General features: G+C 40.5%; 1 protein-coding gene across 1 annotated transcript in view; it reads right to left on the bottom strand.

The window, feature by feature from the left end:
• Positions 1-22,147, bottom strand: part of HYDIN (HYDIN axonemal central pair apparatus protein) — a 6,673,197-nt gene that overhangs the window by 6,275,547 nt on the left and 375,503 nt on the right. The window lies entirely within an intron of this gene.

Genomic DNA, 22,147 nt, shown 5'->3' with positions numbered 1-22,147 from the left:
CCCTCGGATATGATCGACTGTACCCACATATCTTGTGATAGGGATTGCCAGGCTACTGGGTACAGCAAAATCCTTCCCCCGACTGCCTCCAAGGGTGGACAGTCGGGCAACACCTCAGGGATGCTGAAAGGGCTTCTCAGGAAGAGACTCCCTGTTGCCCTGGTTCTGAGGACCCCCCCCTGCCTCTAGGGTGGCGTCTATTGTTGTTACCCCCTCTGCCTCTGGGGGTAAACTGACCACGTGTGTCCGGTGTAGCTCCTTGGGCTTTGCAGAACCACATCTTCCCCCCCTTCTGACCCTTGGGATATGGTCTAGAAGGAGTGGAAAAATGGACTCCAACGGCAGAAAGAGTTTTACCGTCCTGCTCACACCTGGTCAAGGTATCCTTCACCTGAGGTCCGAACAAAGCCGAACCATCAAAGGGGGTATTGGTGAAGGATGCCTTAAAGGGGTCCGCAAAATTACAAAGCCGCATCCAGGCTTGGCGTCTAAGAGCAACTCCTGTGCCTGCGGCCCTGCTCGCTCCATCGGCCGCATAGGATATGAGCCGCATGGAGGAGTTGGATAGGGAATTCAGGATTGCTAGCTGTGAGGCAATCTTTTCTTGAGCCCCAGCAGCAGAAGGATCCTGGACCACTTCACCCAGTTCCTTGAGAATATCTCTTTGAAGCCTGGTGAAGTGACAAAGGTAGTTCAGCGAACGCATGGCAAAGGTCGCTGAAGAAAACATCCGCTTTCCATACCTGTCCATGGTCCTAGAATCCTTGTTAGGAGGATGGACAGGTACTGAAGGATCCGCCAGTTCCTTCTTAGTGGCCGCCGCCACCACCATAGCATCCACAGAGACGCCCTTTGAAAGAAACTGTTTGTCCGTAGGGGCCGTGATAAATTTGGATGGTCTCCTGGGGACAGGTTCCACAGAATCTGGAGCCACCCACGCCTTCCGAGCCACAACCTGCATAAGTGGGTCAAAAGGCGGAGACACCCAGGAGGTGGAGGGTCGGGATCCAAAAGCCTCCAGGTATACCGACTCATCCTCGGAGGGATCAATGGATGGCCAATTCCCCCTCTGTTTGAGGAGCTCAAGGATGTCTGAAAAGGAGACATCCTCAGAGGGGGATCGTGGGGAACCCTCCGACTCATCTAAGTCGGTATCCGATGTAGTAGACTCGGGGGAGTCTGTGTGTTTCCTCTTACACGTCCTCTTCCGAGGGGGTTCACCTGCTGGATCAGGAGAAACTTCGGAAGAGGAGGAAATTCTCAATGGGGAAACCTGGGGCGATGGATCCCTGGGCCTGAGAGCAAGAGGCTGGCAAGAGGCGTCTACAGGCACTGAAGAGGGAGGAGCTAGAGGGATGGACCGTTGACCTGGCTCAGAGGCCAGGACACTCCTCATCACCTCAAAGGCTCCCCTCCCCGGGAGGCCAGAATATCCCCGATCCGAGGATACAGGAATTCCCGGCTCCACTGAGAAAGAAGGCTCCGAGGCCGATGTCGGTGCCGAGCTTACCAAAGCCGAAGCCCCGAGAGGGAGAGCGGGGTCGGACAAGGGTCCGATGCCACTAGCCCCCTCGGAGCCGACAAGGGAAACTCGACGACCGGATCCCTCCAAGGAAGGCCTCAAGGAGGAGATCGGAGCCAAGGACGACGGAGCCGAAGGATGTATCGGCTCCGGCGCCGAAACAGTCACTGTCCCGAGAAGCTCTGGCTCCGAACTCTGGTGTGGAGTCGGAGGAGGAAGTTCAAGGGGTGAGACAATAGCCGAAGTCTGTTGAGACGGGCTATGGAGCATTTGGGCCAGTGCCTGCGACTTCAACAGCCTGCTTACCACCCTCTCTAAGTCATGGTCAGACAGCCTGGAAGATCTCGAAGATCGGCTCCGATGGCTCCGCTCCGACAAAAGAGGAGACCCCGGAGCCAAGTGGATACTCTGCAACAAAGGGGACCGAGATCTCTTTCGGGACGAAGTCATCGGAGCCGAAGTCCCCTGAATTCCAGATGGAGCCGAAGGTTTCTCGGCTCCAATGCTGGATAAGGTGTCGGCTCCAGCCGGAGCCGACAAGGCCACAGTAGACCGGGTGTCGGAACCAGTCGGTGCCAAACCCACTACTTTTGAAGCAGATAGATCGGTTCCAGCCAGAGCCACCGGAGGAGGCTTGGATACTGAAGCCTGAGCCTTCGGTGGCTTAGAAGGTTTCCCAGACCCTGTTTTAGAGGGAGAACCTTCTGGCTTAAGTAAGCCACGGAGGATTAGCTTATTCCTCCGTTCCTGCAGGACTCTCTGGCTAAAAGAGTGACACAAAGCACAGGAGTCCTGCAGGTGCAAAGGCCCCAGGCAGTAAACACAAGAAGTGTGACCGTCTGTCAGAGACATTTTCTGACAGCACGAGTCACACTTCTTGAAGCCTGAGACCTTGCCTTCCTTAGACATTATCCTAGGAGGAAGTCACACACAAACCCCAACAAACACACACAATTAATCCCCTAACACACAACACACAGGTAGGGATTAACCAATGGGGTTTAGGCCTAACTAAACTTTTATACTAAAGGAAATAAAAGTTTTGAAATATAAGGGAATAGGGTGGGCTGTAACACACTACAGACTATAAAAATGGAAACAAGGGGGAAATAAAACCCTAACTAAGCTTTTCTCTTTTGACAAGAAAATTACTTACCTCAGCTGGCAAAGGAGACCTCTTTCGCTAAGCGGCAAACGAGATCTGAGGTAGTTCCGCCTTGCATCATGGGATATAGGGTTGCCTCGAGCTGGTAAAAGGAGTTCTCAAGCTAAAGCAAGTGCCGAGTCGGAGCCGAGGATCGGCTCCAAACCCATCCAGCAAGAATGAAGGCGAGATTGACAACTTAACATCTGCCTTTTCTGCATTACCCAGCTACTTATATGTTAGATAGTCCAGGGACTTGCATGATTTTATATCTTTCTACTATTCACCTACTGCTCTTAGGGTTAATAGCATGTGTATTATTTTTAACTGTATTCAGTGTTCATTCAGAAAAAAATAAATGTTTTTATTACTACAATGATTGACATTAATGGACCAAACTAATAATTATTTGTGTATTTCTGAGTGTGCCTTCTTTTATTTCAGTAGATCATTCAAATTAATTTTATTCTGTTTGCCCTGTGGATGAGTCCTTTCGGAAAAGGTTTTATCTGGATCAGTCCATATCCCAGTTATCACAAACAACCGAACAAATGACAAAATGTAAAATGGGCCTTTAAACATACAAACTGTAAAAATGTGCTCTGACAAACTGTATACTGTACTGACATGTACAAACTAAACTACATTATTTGTCATGCAACACTGAGCCTGGAATCTGGAATGTTGTTTTTTGCAGAGAAGGAAACCTTAATGAACCCTCAGATGTATCAGGTTGCACACATTTTTTGAGGGCTGTAATAACTAAAGGGAAAATGTAAATGATTTATTCTGCAGTATATTGACCCCCTCCCCTCAAAGTTGAAAGAGTTCAGAGTAGCAGTGTGGAAAAGAATACATCCCATATTAAGGGTATAGGGGAGACTTTTCAACTTGGGGGAAAAAAACTTCACTATTGCTAATTAAAGTTTATATTAATTTTTATTATGCAGTGATTCATCTCTTTTTGCCATGAGTATTAAGTGCCCTTCAATAAGCAGTGCAAACCACAAGAAAAACCTAGCTAAGCTGGAGTTCCACTGTATGATAAACCTTAAACCTCCCGTAGTAGAGGCCATGGAATATACACAAATGATCCCTTAAGGGCATCAAGTGTTTCAGATAGACGTTTTATTTATTTGTTTAACTTTTTAAGTCTTTATGGACAGATTCAGGTCAATAAATCCAAATGCCACTAGCTGTGGGCATGCACGTTTCAACCTTCTTATGACCTGTCAGCACAGCATTAGTGGACTGTTTGGCTATACTCTACAAACAGAGGGTCATTAATGCCTTTTGCATATATCCCATGAGCCACTATTACAGGATGTTTACAGTATCTCACAGTGAAAACTCTAGCTTAGCTAAGTTTTTCTTGTGGTTTTTACAATTGATTTGTCTGTGCAACATTTTTACTTTTTGGCTCAATAGGAAGTGCAGCGAAGGTCAAAGGACAAGCGTGTATGTTAAATGTATGTGTGTTTTCCATATTATAAAATATGTGCTAACAACTGAGCTTTAACAACTTAGCTTTACAACCGAGATCATTGGACAATGAGATGGTGAAAAAATTTAAGGTGTCAAACTAATCATTCATCCTAGAAATACAAAACTGTGAATCGTACATATTTGGCATCATGGAAACAATAGCTTTGTTGAAAACATAGAAAATAGGCTTGGCAGTCATGGATAAAAAATGAAGACATAAACAATGCTTATTAAGAAGAGAATGTGACAAATCAGTTATTCATCATCCATGGAGGATGATGACTGTACTTTCAAATAAATCATTCAGTTTGATAGGAAATGCTTAAGTGACGGACACTAACAAGTAGAAAAGTCTATCAAACAGATGATTCTAGAGCAGAGTTGTGTTCCATGTATTTAATGGTGTAGAAAATACTGGTACAGTCTCAAATAGATTTAAAATGGAGCAATATCTGCATCTGTTTATCTTCTTTCTAAAGGCTACTAATGTTAAACTGTCAGTATATCTTATTTCATCATCGGCATACAACTAGTCAGCAGGGGCCTCGGCCAAAGAGCTTACCATCTAGTCTGCCCTTTTAGTACATTCAATTTCTACCTACCTACCAATGTTACTGCCCCCCCTTCACCCCTCTTAACTACCTGTCCCATGCTATCTTAAATGCCTCTATGGATTCCTCTCCACCACTCCTTTTGGTAGTTCATTTCCTGAGCTGACTCCCCCTTCTGCTACTTCATTCCACAGGTTCACATCCCTCTTCCTAAAGTATTTGCCCAGATCCAGAGGAGTAACTAGTCCCTACAGTCTGCTTCCTGTGCCATTTCTGTTCAGGACAACCCTTTCACATCTCCCCAGCATGCTCATGGGTATCCATACTATGTTTCTAGCAAAAACAGTTGCATCAATCTTGTTTCTGGTCATAGAATTTCCACTCCATCCCGTGTAAATTCTAAAAGCTTTTTTCTGGACTCCTTTCATGACACTGATGGTGCTCTTCTTGTATGGTTGCTAGAACTGCATACAGTGCTACAGTTTCAGCCAGAACAGGGTCTAGTCAAGTAAACACATTACCTTTTTGCTTTTGAAGCTATTCCCTTTGAGGATACACCCCAGGAGTCCAGTGACTTCTACCAATGTCCTCTCACTCAACTTATGGTAATCAAGTCCAGATGTTATCAACACCCAAAATGACCCCCTCCCAGACTGCCATAGGTTCTTTATCCCCAGCTATTTCACACCAAGATTTCTGTGGCTAGTTGCAGTATTCTGCATTTCTACAATGAACCTCATCTGCCAATTTCCAGCCCATTTAGTTTTCCTTTCTAATCCTTGCCAAGACTAGTCTACAATCCTTCACTGCTGCACCTAACTTTGTGTTAGCCCTGATCTCTATTCCTTCACATATGTTTGAAACAAACACATTTAACAGTATTGTGCTGGGCAAAGAAACAACTCCTGCAGTACTCTACTTGTCACTTATTTCAGGCACTGCACCTCTCACCAGTAGCAATCAGATTTCATATTTTATAACCACCTTTATTGAATTGTCACTTGTATCACAGACAAACGTACATTTACATAAATGTAGTCAAACCATGTTGGCAAGTTCATATCTACAAACATTATATATAACTTACATTCTTCTATACAATATAATCAGACCAACATGACATAAAATATTCAATTCCTGCCTTCTCTTAAACTTCATTCTTCCTCCAAAACATTTTTCTGCATGCATTGCTCACAGTTTCCATTGTTTCTAAGTACTTTACTCCTAGCCTTTTCTAAAGATCTTACTTCCTTTTCCTTTTACTCTGTTATAATATTCACTACTTCAAGCGTGTTTGATTTATACTCTGCTTTCCATTTTCTAGTAACTGTTTTTTTTTTTGGCAGCCACCAGAGTTGAACTTTGTTGAGTCTTACTATGTCTAGGCAATTCAGATCCTATATCCCAGCTCAAAAAATAATTTTCTTAGTTACATTCATTTGCTTACCCAGTATTCCTGAGAAAGTACTGTGTAAGTCATTTTTAATTTTTAATCCAAGGACCGCTCAAGAGACCACTCCAAATGACAGGCTTAAAAATTCACCCCTTTAATTGAACCAGAGGAATGTATAATATTAACGCTTGAACTAATACACACGTTTTCATCTAAACACAGATAGACTTCTTCAGATGAACATGTAAAATTAAAATCATACATTTAAATACTCTTGATTGAGTGATCTCATTGGTGGATCTAGGTTTAACAACAGTATTTAAATGCATGATTTTAATTTTAGGTGTTCATCTGAAGAAGCCTAGCTGTGTTTAGATGAAAACATTCAAGCATTAATGTTATACATTCCTTTGGTTCAATGAAAGTGGTGATTTTGTAAACCTGTCATTTGGAGTGGTCTCTCGAGCGGTCCTTGGATTGTTTTTTACTGTACGAGTTTTGGTTGGGCACACTGTCTCCTTTCTTATTTTTTGGTTATCAATTTTTAAAGTTTACTAACCCATTAAACTCTGGGAACACATGCCAGAGGTACCTCTTTCTTCCTCATTACACCTCCAACATTTGTCATCTACCTGAGGAAAAATTATTTGGGGTCTGCTTGAGGTATAAAGTACCTATGCAAAGACTTCCAGGCAAAAGGCCTAAATCTAGATTTTGCTGCATATTTGTGAGCCATGCATATATCTTTTCATTGTTTCTTTGAAAACTGCCTGTCTAATCTCACTTCTCAATCTTTTCTGACTTCCTCTGATTAATTCCTATAGTTATCATGCAATATTTTATATATCCTACTAAATATTCCTTCAACAGCAGCTTCTGTTCTACAGTCTACTAAAAATTCAACCAGTACAGGTTTTTCACTTAGGATTTGCTTGTCACTTTCTCTTTGTCTTTACTCTCTCAATTCCTGATAAGGAAGGCAGTCCTTAGCCTGCAGTCCAAATGTATTGGCCTTTTCCCATTCAGTTACCTTCCCCTCTCTAATTATTGTTCCCAGTACCTAGGCTCCTTTGCTAGCTTCCTCCAACAGATTCCAGCACCCGCTTGCCTATTCTCTGTACACCTAATTGCAGTCAACCCTACAGGCAGAATCTCCTTTCTCTATTCCAGTGTTGGCTTAATTCTTAATATACTTACTGCTACTTTATAAATATAATATTCTGTATGGCTGCTGCTATTCCACTTAAAATCAGCATCCAACATCCCATTCTTTCCTTATTTCTTGAATAACCCCCTCAAACACTTCATCATCATCCCAGTACACTTTGAATTGTAACATTTTTCTTGTATGCTGTATAAGTGCCTTAATTGTGCAGCTCAAAAATATCCCTTCAAGTCAGGTAATCCTAAGCCTCCTAGCTCCATTAGAAGGATCAACCTATCCCACTTGACTTTTGCCATTTTCAACTCCCAGATAAAATCCTTCAACTACTTAATTACTATCCACAAATTCTCCTCTGGTTGATAAAATATATGCTTACCTGTATATAAAATTAAAAGGACTAAAACATTTTTACTGCTATCTATATCTTGCTATCCATTATCCATACACAAGAGCTTTCAGTTTCTCAGTATTTGTATTATCTTTTGTTTAGTCTCATCCTATATTTCCTTACCTGCCACAAAATAATCCTTTTTAACCTATGATCCTAAATACTTCATTTTTATTTTGTCCCCATAACTATGGTTATTGCTGAATAAATACATGTGTGGATACATAGTTTACAGATATAGCTTTTTTATCTTCATTAGACCCACGAACAACAGTAGTATTTGCTTGTGTTATGCTTTTCTCTGGATCATCACTGTTCTATTAATGTTGTCAAATCTCTGCCTCCCCTCCACAAAACCAAACTGATTCATATCGTTACCATTCTTTTAGCTATTATAGACAAACACTTTATAATTGTGGTTTAAAATTGAAATCGGGCTATATGAAACTGGATCTGATGGGTCTTTACGTATTACAACCACTATAGTCTTTTCCCAGGATGTCTGTGCTTCCCTCCTTTTAAAATACTGTTAACCAAAACCTTCCAGTTCTTTATCAGTTTCTTCCCTCATAACTTCCAAACTACCGTCAGAATACCATCGATTCCTGGAGACCTTAATGCAGATTGGTTATACATCACCACTTTTATTTCATCTCCTCCTATCTTAAATATTAATCGTTGAGCGTCATCTACTGCTAGCTTGGCATATTTAAGTCTTCCTTAAAAATTTCCATTTGTGCTTTTTCTTGATTTCTTCATTTCTCAGCTTTATACAAATTTTCATAAAATGTTCAAAATATATTTAATACTTTTACAAAATTGTTGGTCATTTTTCTTGTTATGGGCTCCGTAAGTTTGTCAGCAACCCTTCCTACTTTCTGTTGCTTAAGTTGATGTGCCGAACATTTTTGTGCTCCTTGGTTATCATCAGCAATCTTTCTAAACTCATGCATAGTGTCCAGGTACTCCCTATTTTCTTTTTAGCACTCTGCAGTTGCACCACTTATTGTTCTGTGACATTCCCCTTATTCAGTAATACTATTTATTCTTTTAAATCTTTTTACACTCCACTTTCATTTTATCTCACTCACTAGCTATAACTAAGGGAGAACCTTCTATTTTCCTTAAACTCCCAAATAATTTCTAGTATCCATTCCATAAATTATTCTCTTTTTAACAGTTAAGCAGGGAATTGCCAGAGGCCCATCTTTACTTCATTACTCAGCATTTTTAACTTGGTAATTATTGGCACATGATCTAAAATAGTTATTGGATACATGTGAAAGTTCTCAATAAAATGCATACGCTCTTGCTAAATATAATTTCTGTCTAGTCCAGCCCAGTTTTTGTAATGTGAGGAATATGTAAATTCTGTCAAAGTTCCTAATACTGAATTCATGTCTTGCACATCAAGTATTTTCATAACTTTCTTCAGAAATCTGCCTTCTTTTATTATATATAGCATTTTAGGTCCCTCAGATACATCCATATTGCTGCAAATCACATTCCATTCCCCACCTATAAGTAATATTCCTTGCTGACAGCTGATTTCTCAAAAATTTTTAAGGGCCATAAAAGCAATTTTAGGTGGAATATAAATACATGCCAGCATAATCCTCATCCCTTGCCAGTACTGCCTTACTACCACAAAGCTGCCATTATCTTTTTCCTCTCCTATCACTACTGGAGTTCTTCTAGCAATTAATTTAACTACTCCTCTTTTCCTTTACCCCTGATATTCTGCTGAATATCCATCCTGAAACCCATTCAATCAATTCACATGCTCGGTTCTTTACAAATATGTCTCCTGTAGCATTTCTATTTGTACTCTACATTTCTTAATACAATGAAATATTCTTTCCTGTCTGTCTCTACCTATGAGACCATTCACATTCCAAGATAATATGGAAAGTGTTGCCAATGTCATACCTCTCAATTGTACTGAATTTACCAGTATTTACTGGTTTTGAGGTCAAAATAATGGGGTGCCATGAATTGCCGAGTGGTCCCTTTAATTCCCGAATTTCCCTTTAATTTTTAATGACATCATCCCGTGCAGGGGTGCACGCGATGATGTCAGCTTCACGAGCAGACTGTCTGCTTTCTGCTTAGCTGGAGGGGGGTGTGTGTGTAGCCACAGCATGGTTGCTGCAAGGAGATTCAAGTAGGCCAGTTTATTCAACTGCTAATCGGACAGGAAGACAGGTACAACTGAAATAATTTTGTATTAAACTAAATCACAATAAAATGTGCTTAGCAATTAGATGTAGTGCTAGTCATTTTCTTTGTATTTTAATGAATGCTATTTGTTAAAATCAAGTTGGTGTAGTGTTCGGTTGTATTTTGAGGCAACTATGAAACTTACTAGGTAAGAGTTTCGGCTACATTGTGGGATGCTATAGTTAGTCCTTGCAAAGTTGATTGCCCGTTGTATAAGTGGTGCATGTAGTATAACGGGTCCTTCGAGGCTACACAAATGATGAGAACTGGGAGCCTGTATTCTTAATTTCATGCGCTCTGTTACTAGGACTGGAGTTTTAAAAAAAATGGAGTTTTGTCACTGGAGGTTTGTGGGTCTCTTTCTACATGCCTAACTTTGTAAGTAGATGAGTATAGTTTTGCTTGGAGTGGTATGCTAAGTTCAGGGATTAGGGAAAAGCAACTCAGTTGCAATCTACCATTATGCATTTAAGATGAACTTTATGGGAGCTTTGGAAGAAGCAACATTTCTGAAGACCTGGATAATTTTTTTCATTTTGAAAAGGATAGCTATTAACTATGACTTCCTTTCCTTTTGTTATAGGATTCTGAAATAAGTTTGAAGCCTTTTATCTTAAAGGCACAGTGTTTGGGATAAGTATTTGTAATGCAGTAAAACAGTTGATAGTTGAAGTGGTAGTTTACCTGCCTGTCCAAACTAGTGTAATGAGTAAACAGGAAGTATTGGATTGCAGTTGAGGTAACAATGTAAAGGCACTGTTTCTTGCTAAAGTGGTCTTAAGCAAAAATATTTTGTGCTATCGTGATTCCTAAGGTGAAAGTAAATGCACCCCCAGCAGTCCCTGTTGGCTGCTTTTTTTTCCTCTGTGGTGGTACATTAATGCTGTGAAATTGACTTGATTGAGATAGAATGGTTAAAGTCATGTTTCTATTCTTGTTGTATTAATAAGCTGTTCTTGCTTTTTTCTTCAGTAATAGCTTCAGTTTCTTGGGCTTAACTCCATCTTCCCATTGTCTTGAGTGGCTTTCAAAGAGTGTAGCCAACTCAGCCACCTGATTTTTGAAGTTAGTAAGCTGCAAAACTAATGTGTAATTGGGAAACTTCTTTTTTACGTCTTAAAAAATGTTCCAGTTGAGGTTTAACACCTCTGTCATTTTCTGTCAGCTGATAGTTTGGTGGTTAAAGGTTAGAAGACCATGTTGAGTTAATTGAAAATGGATGAAGTTAAGAGTGACTACTGCTATTTCTTAGCCATTTCCGTTTTGATAGTGTTGTGTTCGTATGGAGTAAATGTAGGCTCAACAGTCTCTTAAGAATTTTTCAAGTGTTGCAACAGATTATGCTAGTTTGCCCAGATACTATTTTTATTAGTCTCACAGCTTATAAGGTTGCATCCCCCAAACCTGAAATGTTGGTGTAGTGTTTTACCAGTACACTAAGATCTATGAGAAAAAAAATGCTGTCCAGTTTTGTCTCTCTATTTATGGACAGCACTGTTTGCCTGTTCCATGTAGTGCCCCTGATAATGGTCACATGGCTTATTTTGTGCAGGTCTAGTATTAGATGAACATTACAGTCCAGGTTAAGATAACCTTATAGCCATTTTAGCTGTGATTTTTCAGTGCTGTGGTAATTTGATAGACAATAGTTGCAGTCCATGTTGTTCTGGGTTGCACAGCTGGTGTGATTTTTTTTTCTTTCCCCCAGCAAGTGCCTTTGTCATTTCTGTAGTTTTAAGTAAAACTTGCATCCTTTAATTGGGTTTGGTTGGTATGTATGGACTTGTCCATACTGAAGGGTAGTATTTTGATAGCATGATGGGAATGGAACCAGTGTGGCTTCAGGATTTGCTAAGAGCATTATGTACTATACCTGCAGTTTAACCAAAATTCTGTAGTCCTTGACGGGGTTCCCTGAATGGGTAAGTACATCTGTATACAAAGTTTTTGGTGTTCGACCATTGCTACACATTACATTATCATGCTACATTTATTTATTTATTTATGCTGGCTGAGTTTGCTCACTTATTTATTTGTGCTGGCTTTATTTAGTCTGTCAGTCCAACTTGCTACATTTGCCAGCTGTGCAAGTTTATCGTAACTTGCTATGAACCATACACAAAAAAGAATTTTGGATAAGGGAATGTTAATTATGAGTGTCACTCAATTCTCAAAACTGTTTTATTTTCACTTCCAAATTCTGCAGAAATAGCTAAACAACTCCATACCTATTTAGTGACAATCAATACTAACAGTAAATTAACATGTTCTCACTCAGGTCACGTGTTCTTTTCCACACCAAACTGTGTAATGTTCTTTTCTGACTTAAACTGTTCAACTTAATAATTTGCAAAATTATAGCTTGCACTTGCTGGAAAATTACTTCCCTTCACCCCATGTTAATGGCTTCTCTTCAATCTTGTCTGCATATATACTTATCTGAAAGTTAGTGATATCAAGCCAACACTACAAGGGAATGACCTTTAATGGCAGTCTTTCCAGTCAACAGCTGTCAGTCTATTGCCATTTGGCATTATCTTTCCAAAATTAAATATCAAGCATTATAGGATTAAGTAACTTATTTTACTACAACAACTTTTATATGCAATCACTCTGGGGTCATATTTTGGTTGTCTGTTCTTAAATTTGCATTTGAAAGTTGGTATCCCACAATTCAATTGGAGCGGGTGGGGTTACATAATTATGTATGTAAAGTTTATGTTAAACAGTGTACATATTTGTACCCATTTTTCATGGGTCTTTGTCCAGATTTTTGATATTCCCAGGTTGAGAGGTATGGTTGCCATTACAATAACAAGTCAGTATTCACACCTATTACATATGGCAGCTTTTTTTAAGTCCATTTCCAGCTTTTGTGATATAAGTACCCACTAATGCTTGGCAGGTTAAGCCTTTATACAGTTTGTCTTATCAACATTGGAACCTATGTCAAATTTTACAATACTTTTTTATTTCAATGAAAACCCTTCAAACACACACACACACACACACACACACACACACACACACACACACACACACACACACACACACACACCAGAACACCCCCTAACATGTCAACTTCATACAAACCCACAAAACTATGCATATCTTCAGATAATAAACTTTAACAGTCATAAGAATAACTGACCCAAATAGATAGCTGGAAACACAAGTCTTAATTAACCTAAATAAAGGTTATCCATGCTAGGATGCACGTTATCACCAGTGCTTCTGCTTATAATAATTATCAGGATTTTTTTTCATCTTTATTTTCCTCCCAGGTCTGAAAAACTTGCATTCTCTCAAAAGACATTAACTTTTAAACTTGAAGAATCTAGTTTGATGTATTTTTATCACCCTATTATCAGCTTGTCGCCATGCCAATGTGAGAGAAAAAAAATGTAATTCTCAGCTCCTCATCTGTAGGCTTCTAAAGAGAAAGTGAAACACTTATTGCGGAAGGAAAACTTTTCATTATATTCAGTGTTATCTTAATTCACTTGTTTCCACTTAACTTTTTATTAGATTAAGCCAAGGGTTTTAATTCAGGCATTCACCTATGCAAAAGTAAGAGGAAATATACCAGCTCTACATATATTATGAGCTGTGTACTTCTGCACCTCATACCCCACCTCAACAACCCAAGGTTAGAGCATGTTAACATACCTATGCCTAGCCTTTTTTCATTTTGCATCATAATGCATACATTTCTTAATACTAAAAATAAAAAAAGATAAACTAAAAACACCTATTTACTTTAGTATCTCTACCATGTACAAGAACAACTAAAAATGCAATTTATATTGTGAAAATTTTCATAGAAATACTGTTAACAGAAACCTGTACTTTCACCTTTTTCCTTCCTTTTCCCCACCCCTCAGCATCCTTTCAAACATTAATGACATGAAATGAGGCAAATACCTTTCAGTTCCCCACAAGTTTAACAACGTCAACAAAAGTCCTCTTTCTACTTTCTTATACAGCCTTATTTCACAAATTTGATTGAAGCTTTGCAGTATCACGTGTTCATTAATTGCTGGTCTTCTTCCTGTTCATCTACATCTCATAACTCCAGATTTCAGTTCAAATCCAAGACACCCCTAATTCTTCTAGCAAACACCTGTGCTTTTCTTGATCATTCAAGCATTTTCCTTTGGAACAGTAGGCTAGGTTTCACTGCCGAAGTCTCTCCATATGTTTTATCATCAGAGGAATAAGAAACAGAGTCCTCTTCTGCTTGATGGCTTATTTCTGGTAGTACAAAGTTTAGTTTTTCCACCTTAGCCTGTTCTGCATCAAAACATGACTTTGATCCTTCAGAAGCAAAAATGTTCCGAAGACAGCTGGATACAACAGCTTAAATTTCATAAGTGCCACTCAACCTTCCCTGATTGCTGGAATAACTTTGTTTTTCTTTTACCTGATGTACAGTAAATAATAATTTCCCACAAGCACTCTAATGTGTCCAACTTTTAATACTTTGTCCTTTTGCCACAGTTTTGTTAGGATCAACTCTTTCAGCTGGTAGGTTTGCATCTTTACTAATACGGTTTTAGCCACTTTCTCATGGACAGATTAGGAACAAACACATGGTGTTCCTTTTCAACTAACAGTTTCTGCTGTGGAATATCAGTCCAGTTGCTTATTTGTGTCTTCATAAAAATTATGTGGTATAGAAGAAAATCTCACATTTTCCCTATGTGCTCTGTCCTCTAATGCTACCATTTTTTTGAAACCGCTCTTCTTGAGTAGCCTCATACTCAACTAGCCTTGTATTCATTTCTACCACTGACTTTTGCAGCTTTATCAGCTTATCTGAATATCTGTTTAAAGCTTCTCCCATTTTTAACCATCTTTTTATTTTAACTGATGTGCTTCTTCAGTGTTTTGTTTATTTTAATCAGCTCTGAGCAAAATTAACTTATTTTTTCCAATAGATTACTAGAAGTGATGTCTTGCACCAAAGCTGGAGCTTGAAATGCTTTTTGCTGAACAGCTGCAGGATTCTTCCTAGTCAGTGTCTTCTCTTCACTTTTTCCAATTGATAGGCCCTCTTAGTTTCTTCTTTACTAGTATCTAGGCAGTGTGCATAGTAGCCAATAACTGAATTTACTAAAAGTAACAGAACTCTTGACTTTCAGCTTCTTTTTTCATACTGGAAGAGCTGATGTTAATCAGTGTGCAGCCATCTTGGAAAGCACAGATTTCTTTGTCATACCTTCTTGACTTACAATTAACTTAGTTGCCTGTATGGGACTGAATCAACCTCCCTGGTGAAATCTAGGCAGACTAAACTTATTAGTACTCACATGTCAAGTTTCCCTGTAACCTACACATAAATCTGGAACAGGTCTGATTGACAGTTTATTTTGTCAATGAATCCCTACTAGTTACTGTCCTGGAGATTATTGTCCTGTAGTAGAGCAGCCAACTGACACAAGAATCATAAAGACTGTCTCTGTGTGGGGAGCTCTGCACATTGCCTCTCAACTAAATTCAGTTCCCTTCAACACAAACCTCTAGGAAATGGCCAAATATTGTCAATGTCAACCTTTTATCAGGTAGACAATTACTGTTTGGCATTTGCATTAGTTAGTGTAATCCTGAAAAATGTGACAACACTGGAGACAGGATCACAGCCCTAACTAATGAGCAGAGCATAAATTACTGCAGTATATTGACACTATGTCACACCTCCCTATATTTATGCATGTGGCTCAGTGGTAGTGCATTTTATAATATTCAAGAATCAAATAAAGCAGCAATCAACTCTCATTCTTGCTCTTTTGCAGTTCATTATATTACTGAGGAAGTAACTGAGCAAACTGGCAAGGAGTCTGGCTTATGTATAGCAAAACTTCAGTGTTACAGAATGAACTTATGAAAGAGGAAACAAAGTTAAAAACAGTTAAAAGTTAAAAACAGAAATAAAACCATGCAACAGTTGGCTTAAAAATCTCATGCTAATGCAAAAATGAAAGTTAGTTGTATGAATACTATATGAATAACAAAATTAGGCTAATAAAGTAGATTTTATTGTCAAACATCATTAAATAATTATACTATGAAATTAACTTCAGGAGATGTTTTGTGTAAAATTATTTATGCAAGGCAATGGTTTATTATGAATTGCTTTTATATGCAAAAGGTAACATTTAATCATATACAGAAGCAATCTGGAATGAATTTGTATAAAATTTGCAATGAAACACTTTATGTAGTGTGATTTTTATACACCGTTATAATTCATAAAGATTAACTCTTATAAAAGACATTTTACAGAGTGGCTATTAGCATAAAAAAATCATCCAGAATAATTACCATCATAATAGCTTGTAATATAAAATTAGTTTTTGCACATTGGAAAGAATTATTCTGAATGCAAAAAGCCTAGGAAAGGACTGTAGTGGTGTTTGGCAGTGACCTGTATATACACAGGCATAATGTAGTGAACTTTTCCATGTAAAACCACCCCTGAAATTTAGAAGAGCAAAGAGCAACTAGTATGTGCACTAAGGAGCACCTCCCTCCACGAGTTGGGTCTTAGATAGTCCTGACTGTAGTCTATACTCCTATAGCAACCAGGGCAGCTGTAAACCCCTCTTGGACCATCCCACTGAAGAACATGAAATGATGATCTGTAGTCATGGAATGCATCTCCCTGCTATCTCTGCAGCCAGCCTGTTGGATATGGGCATCCTGAGGTATTGAAGCAATTGTCTCTTGTTTGATGGCAACCACTTAATTCTTAAACTGATGCAGTATGTGAGTGATGCAGTTATATAATATCACTGGAGGAAAAGCTCTCACATACATGCACTTACAACACAAAGGTGGTCAGTAACACACACTGCACCCACCTCATACCTCATATACTATGTACCCGACTTTAGACATGCTGAGGCTATTAAACATAATCTTGCTAAACCACAAAGGCCTCGCAGACATTGCAGAAAAAAAAAGTATCCTCAGCAACCTCAAGAGCATTCTATAAAATCAACACTCAACACCTCATGTACAGTCAAATCCCACAGTGACTCAGCTTCTAAGCCCATAAGGCACACCACCACACACCTCAATATTTCTGTCATAGGAAACTGTATTGTGTGGCATACAAAATGTCCCACTCACCAGGCTAAATAAGAAGAGAGTCATGGTTAGCTGCCTATCTGAAGCCAGGATCTGTTATATCAAACGTGCACTTTTTGCCATTGAACTACAAGTACCAGAATGACTCAGTCACAGTCCATTTGAGTGTAAATGGTCTGAGACATACCAACCTGGACTATGTGAAGACAGACATGACAGAGTCCTCAGAGTTCCAGGTGTATATGAGCCTAACACTGAGTAACATTCCACCTTCACCAAGGACGATGACACAATATGAACAGAAAATAACAGACTAACAGCTGGCTTAGAATATGGTGTCATTTGAAGGAGTACAATATTTGTCAGCATAGGAGGATATGGTCTACAGACCACACTAGTTTGCCACGGATGGTCTGCACCTGTCCTCTCTGTGATGTTTGAATATGGGTGAAAACCATGTCCATCCCCATACTGCTTCTTTTTAGGAATTGCCAACCTAATTAACTTAACCAACATAGCTAAACCAGCCCAGGAAAATCTGAAGGTGTTACAGCTTAATGCCAGGTGTCTAAACAAGAAACTCTCTGCAAGGTCTCCTCACCCTGGAGAATGTAGACATCTGGAAAAGTTACTGAAACATGGTTTAAAAGCCACAGAAAGTACCCTAGCAGTGTAAGGCTAAAATGCCTTCCACATATTTCACCAGCTACTGCAGTGGAAGGGACAAAAGGTGGAAGTACCCCTATTTACATTAAAAACAAACATATCTCAAGGCCGCTGCACTGGTATGACACACTTGAGCTTCTCCATGTGCAAATGACCTTAGACAAAGGTCTCATAACATAGCCTTGCAAGCTATTGTTCATAGGTTCATAGGTTGGTACTAGGCTATTGGCCTTAGGGCCTATACAAGCCTAGCCATAACAATTCCCTGGATATTTCTTCCCACAATATTATCTTCCCTGGACCCTTGTCTAGCAGGGTGACTGACGTGATCCCCGGGGTGAATTTCCTATGTCCCATCCAATCATCAAGGTTCCTTCTGAAGAGGGCCAAGGATGCGCTCTGCTTGACATGTATGGGCAGTCTATTCTACAGTATGGGGAGTCTCTGGGACAGGAACCTATCCCTCCAGCATGTATTGTTCATTGTGATGACAAGGTTTAGATCCCTGGAGTGTGTGGCTCTGTGGGATTGGGATTTCTTTAAGTGGAGCATGTCCAAAAGCTCAAGGTTTGACATGGCCTTGTATATTAAGCAGAGATTGCCACTGAGTAGACGATATTCTACAGAGTATAGCTGGAGTTTTTTTTTTTAGATGGTCAGCATAGGGCATCTGCTTTTGGCCTGTGATTCTTTTAGTGAGGTATTTATGTGGCCTTTCCAGCTGTTGCAGATGTCTTGTGAGGTACATACCAAACGGGGTGTTGTACTCTATAATGGGTCTAATGAGGAATGAGTACAGTGGGACAATGACCTCCTTTTTTCTACTTGAAAAGCCCTTAGTGATGAAGTGTGCCACATAGAAGGATTTCCTGACTGTTGTGGTGATGTGGTTATCGAAGGTGAGACCACTGTCCACCTGTGTCCCTAAGTCTCTCATCATACTTTCGATGTTTAGTGTACTGCCATCTATGTGATAATTCATGGGTACATGGTTTTTCCCAAAGGGGATTACTATACATTTCTTGGCATTAACCTTGAGCCTATTGCTCCGGCACCAAGCATCTGTTTCTGTAAGGCCCTTTTATAGACTATTCACATCATTTGGGGATTCAATAATAGCTCCCAGTTTGCAGTCATCTGCGAACTTTGTTAGTCAGAGTTCCTTAGTGTTGGCCTGTACTTCAGACAAGTAGATGCCAAACAAGTGCAGTCCCAGGACTGAACCCTGAGGTACTCCACTTGTCACCTGTCTGGAGCTGGATTTGGAGTCAGCTACTTTTACAGTCTGGTTTCTGTCAGTAAGCTGGTTGGCAACCCATCGAGTGATGCAGGGATTTATGCCCAGCTTAGTAAGTTTATCTGTGATTCCAGAGTAGGGGATGGTGTTGAAGGCCTTGGCGAGGTCCAGATAGGTTGTGTGGACCACCTTACCCTCGTCCACAGCTCTGGAGACTGATTTGAAGAAGTCAATCAGGTTCAGGAGACAAGATCAGCCCTTCACGAACCCAAACTGGGTGAGGTCCAGTGTTTGAAGGTTGCCAATGTCTTTGCTTATAAGTTCCATGATAATGCGTTCCACACCCTTGCAGATCAGGCTCATCAGACTGATGAAACGGTAGTTCCCAGGATCCAAGGTGGATCCCCCCTTGTGGAGTGGGATAACTGTAGCTGTGCACCACACAGTGGGACCTGAGGTGAGGCTATGATTAAACATGGCACTTAGGTGAGGTGCCAGTTCATTTTGTAGTTCATGTAGTACACCGCTCGGGATATCATCTGGTCCCATGGATGCTGTATTCTTAGCTTTGGAGAGTGTGGTTTCTACCTGTGTGGCCGTGATTACCAGAATTTGGCAATCTTTTGATATTGAGATGGCCCTTTAGGGGGTGAGAGGGGGGGTGAAGTTGGCACTAAATCGATCTGCCATGATATTGGCAATATCCTTGGGATCAGTATATTTAATGCCATTCTGTTGTAGCTCGGAGCTGATCTGAGCATTGCCATTTAGATTCTTGACATAACTATAGAATGCCTTGTAGTTGTCTTTGGAATCTTTGGTAATTGTATTTTTGTAACTAGCTTTGGAGGATTTTATGGGGGATCTCAGCTTCTTACTGAGGCTGGTAAGGGAGTTTTTTGCACCCTGGGATTTTCCTCTTTTCTGCAACAGTTTCTTCTTTCTGTTGTATAGTTTGTTTATGGCAGGGGACCACCAGATTGACTTCCTTTTTTTGGAGGAGAGCATCTTGGTTCTATTTGGGATGGCATGATCCATGCAAGAGTGGATCTGCTCATACAGTGCCTTAGTGTAGGATTCAGCAGCCGAAATTTCAGCTCCCGTCTGCATGGGTGTCATGAAGTTTGTCACTTCTGACTTGCGTAGCAAGAAGCTGGCTTTGGAGAAGTTTTTTACGGAGGTTTCCTTACTGGGGGTGGGGTTGGGATGTTAATGTCAAGGGTGATTTGCTTATGGTCAGACCTGACCAATGAGGGAGTGACCACTGATGAGAAGCATCTATCTCCCATGTTGGTAATGACCAGGTCTAGGATATTGGAGCCCTTGGTGGGACAATGGATTAGTTGATCCAGGGTGTTGGAATTTATGAATTCCAAGAACCGTTGGGAAAAGGTGTTGGTACCCGAGTAGTTTTCCCAGTTAATGGCAGGGTAGTTGTACTCACCCAGTATTAGGGTGTTTGGCTGTATCTTAATATTTTCCAGTATGTTTAGAAAGGTGTAGTGAGAATCTTGGGGCATGGTGGGGGATCTGTATCAAGTTACAATTTGGATTGCAGTCTTACCTAGTGTTAGTTGCACTTGGAGAATTTTCAGATGGATTGTGTTGGGCAACTAGCCTGGAGGTGTGAATATCCTTGGTGAATATGGACACTCCTCCACGTTTAGTGTTTTGGTCTTGGTTTGGTGGCTGAAAAGTGTGGAAAGAATTGTAGCCTGGTATTGCAGGGGTGCTCTCTGGAGCCTTGAACCAGGTCTCAGTTACTGCACAGATGTCGATGTTCTCCATTTTTAGGAGTGCCTCGAGAGAGTGCATTTTGAGGTTTAGACTTCTAGCATTACCTTCAGATTTTGCATGCTTATATCTGTTATGGTGGTGGTTTTGTCCTTTGAACCTTGCCTAAAAAATGCACTATAGGGGTTGTAAGAGCTTTAGCCAGTAACCTGAATCCTAGGGGTGACAGGTGCAGACCATCTCTGGCAAAGCATCGTGGTTTGTCGATCATGTCGTCTCAGGCAGACAGATACTGGATCCCCTTTGAATGACACCAGAAGCTTAGCCAATTGTTGAAGTCAATCATTTTGTACTTATACTGTGGTATCATTCAGGGTGAAGGCAGGATGCTACTCAGGGCTAGGATCATACCTGCCTGGCCACATGATCCGAGAACTCTTCCATGTCTCTTTTCATGATGTCCAGGGAGGTACATCTCAAGTCATTCACACCAACATGGACAATGACAGAGTCATATCTGTACTTGTTATGGAGTGACCTGAGTGCATGCGTTATGTGACAGATCCTGGAACCCGACAGGCAGCTGAGTGTAACTTTCTTCTTGTTCAGACTGGTGAGTGGGACATCAGTGTTCCTGACTATAGAGTCACCTAAGACTAAAGTGTTGGGTACGTTGTTTTGCCTTATGGGCTGTTGTTGGCTGGCACACTGGTGTTGTGAGCTATGTGTCACTTTGGTTGTGACTGGTGTTTGTTTGTGTTTCAGCTTCGGAGGTCCTTGTTGCTTGGGCAGGTTAATGTTAAGGGCCACCACATATGTGGGTTTAGTGTTGCTATGTGTGGGTTTTGAAGGGCTATGTGTTACTTGAGGTGTAGTGTAGGTGTTAACCTTCTCCTCTTGACTATCTAGCAAAATCCTGGCTGGAGAGAGCTTTGCTTCCAGTTTGGCTATGTAAGTGCACCTCTCGCAGGTTGTAGTGTTGAGTGGTATGAGGAGAGGGTTGTCTGTGCACATGAGGCATTCGCTGCATTGCCCCAGTATGCCCTGATTCACCAGGTGGACAGAAGAAATCACCAGAAGTGGACCCTTGGACATACCTTTTTAGGTGCTTTTTTTTTGTGAAGTACAACAGCTGTTTTCCCTTACCTTTGCAAGGTACTTTACAATTATAGGCTGTTTAGTGCCTACAATTAATTTCTCCTTATTAACAAGGCGAGCTGAAAGCTTGTATCAGTTAAAGACTTCCTAGTGCTTTCCAGCAGGTTCTAGAGCAAGTGCTAGTCTTAGGGGTTCAGATTTTAGTGCAACTACTGAGAAACCAGCTAGTTCTAAGGGAAAATTTGAAGAGTAGGCTTTTTGGCACCTGGAATAGTTTAACCGTAGCCTAGCAGTGCTGCATGATGCGAAAAATGTGCAAACACATGGGTTTTTAAGCCAGAAAGTTGAAAAGGATAGTTTTTCCTCTATGACCCAAGAAAACCATAATACATACTTAAATGCACTGGAGACAATCCGCATACAAACTAACAACATACTCATGGGCAACTGTA

The sequence above is a fragment of the Protopterus annectens genome, chromosome 8.part0, assembly GCF_019279795.1.
Source record: "Protopterus annectens isolate FY-2018-M chromosome 8.part0, PAN1.0, whole genome shotgun sequence".
Lineage (NCBI taxonomy): Eukaryota > Metazoa > Chordata > Ceratodontiformes > Protopteridae > Protopterus > Protopterus annectens.
Note: the sequence above shows the minus strand (reverse complement) of the source record. Positions and strands in the feature narration are given on the sequence as shown.